Below are 6428 nucleotides of genomic sequence, written 5' to 3'. Positions count from 1 at the left end.
GGACTGTCAGGGAAGGGGAGGACGGCTCTCACTTGATCCTTACAGACCTCAAAGCAGCGTAATTATCTCGTGTGTTAGTGAATCGTGTTACAGAGGAAATTTTTCTGTTTTGAGGTCAAAAAGGAAGTAATCCCACAGAGTTTAGGCAATCTAGCACCAACAAGATTTAGAAGTGGCCATCTAGCCACTCTTGACTATGACCAACTCCTATCAAAACTGTATCCTCGTAGATATGCCAAGACTTTCCATGGTCTACTTGCTATGTAGGCACCCAGTATAGTGGAAACAACACAGCCTACGTAGTGCTAAATCTGCTTTTGCAACACTATTGTGTGAATCCTTGGGCAAACCGCTTATCTAACGATTTGAGGCTTCAGTTGCCTCAAAATGAGATGATTTTGTTAATGGAAAAAAAAAAAAAAAAACTGTAAAAGGTTTTAAAGAGGTTTATTCTCAACCAATATGAGTCACCATGGCTCGCGGAATAGTCCCAAGAGGTCCTGAGAAAGAGCATCCGAAGCAGTGGCGTTACTGTTGGTTTTATACATTTTAGGGAGTTGGGAATTGCTGGTAAACTAAGTCAATATATGGAAGATATACATTGGTTCAGGCTAAGGAAGTGGGATGTCTTGAAGGAGAGGCTTACAGATCATAAGTGGATTGAAAGATTTTCTGATCAGCAATTGTTGAAAGATTTAAGCTTTGGTCAGGCGAGGTGGCTCCTGCCTATAATCCCAGCATCTTGGGAGGCCTAGGTGGGAAGATTGCTTGAGTCCAGAAATCTGAGACCAGCGTGGGCAACATAGTGAGGCCTCATTTCTACAAACCATTTTAATTAACTGTGTATGATGGCATCTGCCTGTAGTCCCAGGCTACTTGAGAGGCTGAGGTGGGAGGATCTTGAGCCCCAGAGGCTGCATTGAGCCATGATCATGCCACAGCACTCATGCCTGGGTGAGCAAGACCCTGTCTCAAAAACAAACAAAAACAAAAACACAGGCCAGGTGCAGTGGCTGAAGCCTGTAATCCCAGCACTTTGGGAGGCCAAGGCGGGTGGATCACCCGAGGTCAGGAGTTCAAGACCAGCCTGGCCAACATGGTAAAACCCTGTCTCTACTGAAAATACAAAACTTCGCTGAGCACGGTGGTGGATGCCTGTAATCCCAGCTACTAGGGAGGCTGAAGGAGAAGAATCACTTGAACCCGGGTGGCAGAAGTTGCAGTGAGCTGAGATGGTGCCACTGCACTCCAGCCTGGGTGACGGAGTAAGACCTTGTCTCAAAAACAAACAAACAAAAAACAGTGTTAATCTTTGTCTAAAGACTTGAAGTCAGTAGAAGGGAATGCTTAAGAAAAGGGAATCTGCTATCTGTCATGTGATGCTATACCAGTCAGGTTGGAAAGTAAGGCACATTATACCATTGCACATAAAAAAACCATTTAATGAGATTTTATGGTTTGTAGGGCATGACTTAATCCTTGCCTTGCATGGCCATAGGTCTTGTTTATTTGTATTTATTTATTTCTTTTGAGATGGAGTCTCACTCTATCGCCCAGGCTTGAGTGCAGTGGCGTGATCTCAGCTCACTGCAACCTCCGTCTCCCTGGTTCAAGCAATTCTTCTGCCTCAGCCTCCCAAGTAGCTCGGACTACAGGCACGCATCATCTCACCCAGCTAATTTTTGTATTTTTAGTAGAGATGGGGTTTCACCATATTGGCCAGGCTGGTCTCGAGCTCCTGACCTCGTGATCCACCTGCCTCAGCTTCCCACAGTGCTGGGATTACAGGCGTAAGCCACGGTGCCCAGCCTAGGTCTTGTTTATAACATGGTATCATATTGCCATAGAGTGTTTTGTCAGTCTTATGATCTCTAGTTTAACCTTAATGTTGGTCAGTTGTGTCTCAACTCTAAAAGGGAGAAGGTATAGAGGTGTGTCTGACCTCTCTTCCCATCTTGGCCTGGAATTCAGTTTTTAAGGTTTTTCTGAGGTTCCCTTGGCCAAGATTGGGTCTTGTTTTCTATCTAAAATTTCTTTTTATTAAAAAAAATTATTTTTAATTTTTATGGTACATAATAGACATATTTATGAGGTATATGAGATATTTCGATACAGGCAAGCAATGTGTAACAATCACATCAAGGTGAATGGGATATTCATCACCTTAGACATTTATTATATTTTTGTGTTGCAAACATTCCAATTATACTCTTTTAGTAATTTTTTTTTTTTTTTTTTTTTTTTTTGAGACGGAGTCTCGCTGTTGCCCATGCTGGAGTGCAATGGCGTGATCTTGGCTCACTGCAACCTCTGCCTCCTGAGTTCAAGCAATTCTCCTGCCTCAGCCTCCTGAGTAGCTGGGATTACAAGCATGCACCACCGTGCCCGACTAATTTTTGTATTTTTAGTAGAGACGGGGTTTCACCGTGTTGGTCAGGCAGGTATCGAACTCCTGACTTTGTGATCCACCCGCCTTGACCTCCCAAAGTGCTGGGATTACATGTGTACAATAAGTTATTGTTGCCTGTAGTCACCCTATTGTGCTATCAAATACTAGATTTTATTCATTCTGTCTAACTATATTTTTGTACCCATTAACCATTTCTGCCCCTCTTCTGCTCCTCTCTACTACCCTTCCTAGCCTCTGGTAACCATCATTTTACTCTCTATCTCCATGAGTTCAATTGTTTTAATTTTTAGCTCCCATAAATGAGAGAGAACATGTAAAGTTTTTCTGTGCCTGGCTTATTTCACTTAACATAATGTCCTCCAGTTCCATCCATGTTGTTGCAAATGACAGGATCTCATTCTTTTTTGTGACCGAATAGTCCTTCATTCCATATATGTACAACATTTTCTTTTTCTTTTTTTTTTTTTGAGATGGAGTCTCGCTCTGTTGCCCAGGCTGGAGTGGTGCAGTGGCACAATCTTGGCTCACTGCACCCTCCACTTCCTGGGTTCAAGCGATTCTCCTGCCTCAGTCTCCCTTAGTAGCTGGGATTACAGGTGCCCGCCACCACGCCCAGCTAATTTTTGTATTTTTAGTAGAGACAGAGTTTCACCATCTTGGCCAGGCTGGTCTCAAGCTCCTGACCTCATGATCCACCCACCTCGGCCTCCCAAAGTGCTGGGATTATAGGCATGAGCCACCGCTCCCAGCCTGTACCACATTTTCTTTATCCATTTGTATGCTAGTGTACACTCAAGTTGCTTCCAAATCTTGGCTATTGTGAATGGTGCTGCAGCAAACATGAGAGTACAGGTATCTCTTCAATATACTGATTTCCTTTCTTTTGAGTATATTCCTAGCAGTAGGACTGCTGGATCATAGGGTACTTCTATTTTTAGGTTTTTTGGGGTTATGTTGTTTTTTTTCTTAACAGACAGGGTCTAGCTCTGTTGCTTAGTCTGAAGTGCAGTGGCATGGTCATAGCTGTCTGCAGCCTTGACTCCCTTGGCTCAGGCAGTCCTCCCACCTCTGCTTCCCTAGTAGCTGGGACTATAGGCACCACTGTGCCCAGCTAATTTTTGTTTTATTTTTTGTAGAGATGAGATCTCGCTATGTTGCCCAGGCTGGTCTCAAATTCCTGGGCTCTAGTGATCCTCCTGCCTCAGTCTTCCAAAGTGATGGGGTTACAGACATGATTGACCACACCCAGCCCATTTTTAGTTTTTTAAGGAATCTCCATACTGTTATCCATAGTAAATGTACTCATTTTTTTTTTTTTTTTGAGACAGAGTCTTGCTCTGTCGCCCAGGGTGGAGTGCAGTGGCCGGATCTCAGCTCACTGCAAGCTCCGCCTCCCGGGTTCAGGCCATTCTCCTGCCTCAGCCTCCCAAGTAGCTGGGACTACAGGCACTCGCCACCTCGCCTGGCTAGTTTTTTTGTATTTTTTAGTAGAGACGGGGTTTCACCATGTTAGCCAGGATGATCTCGATCTCCTGACCTCGGGATCCGCCTGTCTCGGCCTCCCAAAGTGCTGGGATTACAGGCTTGAGCCACCGCGCCCGGCCAATGTACTAATTTATCATCTAAAATTTCAGCTGCTTCTAGATAGGGTAACAGACCACTGATTTACATAATCAGTCATTTACATCTTACTCTAAGTCATGTTTTAATACAGTTTTCTATGAACTGGCCTTGATAGAGAAGTACCATGCCACCATCTCCAGAACTGAGGACTCAGTGCTTTCCTACCTACCTTCCCAGAACACTTGGCTCTTTTCAAAATTTTTCCAGACACTATATTATGAACACGTCCTCTAACAGGCATATTTTTATTTAAATATAAAATCTAACCAGTTTATGACCTCCAGTCCAACAATTTATTACAGGACTCTAAGACTATAATTCTTTGATGACACAAAGAAGTAACTCTCTAAAGGTACAATTTCAAGCACACACACATTACAGAGATATTTGGGTATTGGTGGGTATTTTCAGAGCACATGCAAGTACCATCATGTACCAACTATCTGTTTTATAAAACTGATTGTTGGGATGGAATAACATCTGGGATTTGATGGAGGGAAGGAATTCATTTTCAGCCAAATTGGGAAAAGGATGTAAGAGCCACCGTATTCAACCATCTACTATTCAAGTTGGTCAAGATTCAGTGCTGAGAACAACCAACTAACCAGTTGGTTATTAATGAGTTATTATAAAAACTTTATGCATTCAACAAACATTTTTTGGCAACTACTATGGTGCTAGAAACTGTTTCAGGTACAGTTTATAAGGACACAGGAATGAATAAAAAAGGTAACATCCCTTCATCTTGGAACACGCACTGTAATATAGAAGATAGGTAATAAGTAAACAAAACTTATGATTTCAGATTTTGACAGATTTTGTGCAGAACATTAACAAATTAAGTGGAGAGGGCAAGAATATGGGGAGTGAGGAACAGACTGGTAAAGACAGAGTGATCAAAAGAGCCCTTTCTTTGGAGTTTACACTCAAGCAGGGATCTGCTGGTAAGAAGGAAAATCCACAAGAAAATCTGGAGGAAGAACATTCCAGGCAGAGGTAGCATCAGGTCCAGTGGAGGCAATGGGTTTGTCCCACTTCAGGAAGAGCAAGAAGGCCAGTGTGGCTGGAGTGGAAGGAACTGAGAAGAGTTCAGAGCAACAGGCAAAGACTTGATCATGTACATATTGTAAGCCATACCATATCCTTTCTAAGCAATCTTATCAAATGAATGCACAATTTTTAAAAATGTCATTAAGCAGAAGCTTACCACCTCTAAACAGCTTGTGTCATTTGTGAAGCTCCAGTGATAAGAATGTTCTCCCTTAAGTTAAGCTAAAATGTACTTCCTTGTTACTTGTATTCTTTGGGCCTGGCTTTTCCCTCTGGAGCACCATGGGAAAAGCAAATTCCCCCTTCCATGTGACATTTTTATTTTAAAAGTAAATAAATGCAAAGAATACTATGACATCCGGGCAATAAAATGGTGTGTATACATGGATATGGTATAGAGTAGAAGGAGTAATTAATTCTGTGGAGATCAGGAGCGATTCCCAAAGGAACTGATCCCAGAACAAGGTTTTAAAGTAAAAATAAGATTTCACCAGGAGCAGACAGTCTACTTTAAGGACAAGGACAAGGAACAGAAGATGCATAGGTATGAAAGCATGGAACAGCATGTATGAGTAAGAGAAGTGGTAGTTGTGGGGCACAAAGAGAGCTTGCACCCCCTTGCAAGTTAGCTACCTCAGATGAGGTCATCCAAGTGTCTTCATGTCAGAAATGATTTCATCAGAGAGAGAAGGAGCTGGGGATTACAGGATCAGGGTGCTTGAAATCCTCCCAAATCTTACTACTCCAACTATAAATTTCCCACTCTTGGCCAAAAAAATGTCCTAAATTCACACAAGCAATCCACAAGCCTGCAAACCTATGGTGAAATTCAGCAAGCTCATTTTCTGCTATGTCAGCCATATGGCTATAAGAGGCCAGAGATATTTATAATCATTGAAGAGACTCCCTAGTTTTCTGGCTTAACATGCACTAAGCCAAATATTTAAATTATATATTCCATTTCATTTTGTTTAGTGGTCCCCCCTCCTTTTTTTTTTCTTTTTTTTTAAGAGTCAGGGTCTCACTCTGTCACCCAGGCTGGAATGCACTGGCACAGTCATGGCTCACTGCATCCTTGAACTCCTGGGCTCAAGTGATCCTCCTGCCTTAGCATTCTGAGTAGCTGGGACTATAGGCTCACGCCACCATGCTTGGCTAATTAAAAAAAAAAAAAAATGTTTGTAGAAATGGGGTCTTGTCATGTTGTCCAGGCTGATCTCCAAACTCCTGGCCTCAAAGGATCCTTCTGCCTTGGCCTCTTGAGTCACTGGAATCACAAGCATAAGCCACCATGCCCAGCTCTGCCCTGAAATTTTTAACATGCATACTTAACAAAGTCTATTAA

Source organism: Piliocolobus tephrosceles, chromosome 1 (genome assembly GCF_002776525.5).
Source record: "Piliocolobus tephrosceles isolate RC106 chromosome 1, ASM277652v3, whole genome shotgun sequence".
NCBI classification, from domain to species: Eukaryota; Metazoa; Chordata; class Mammalia; order Primates; family Cercopithecidae; genus Piliocolobus; species Piliocolobus tephrosceles.
Note: the sequence above shows the minus strand (reverse complement) of the source record.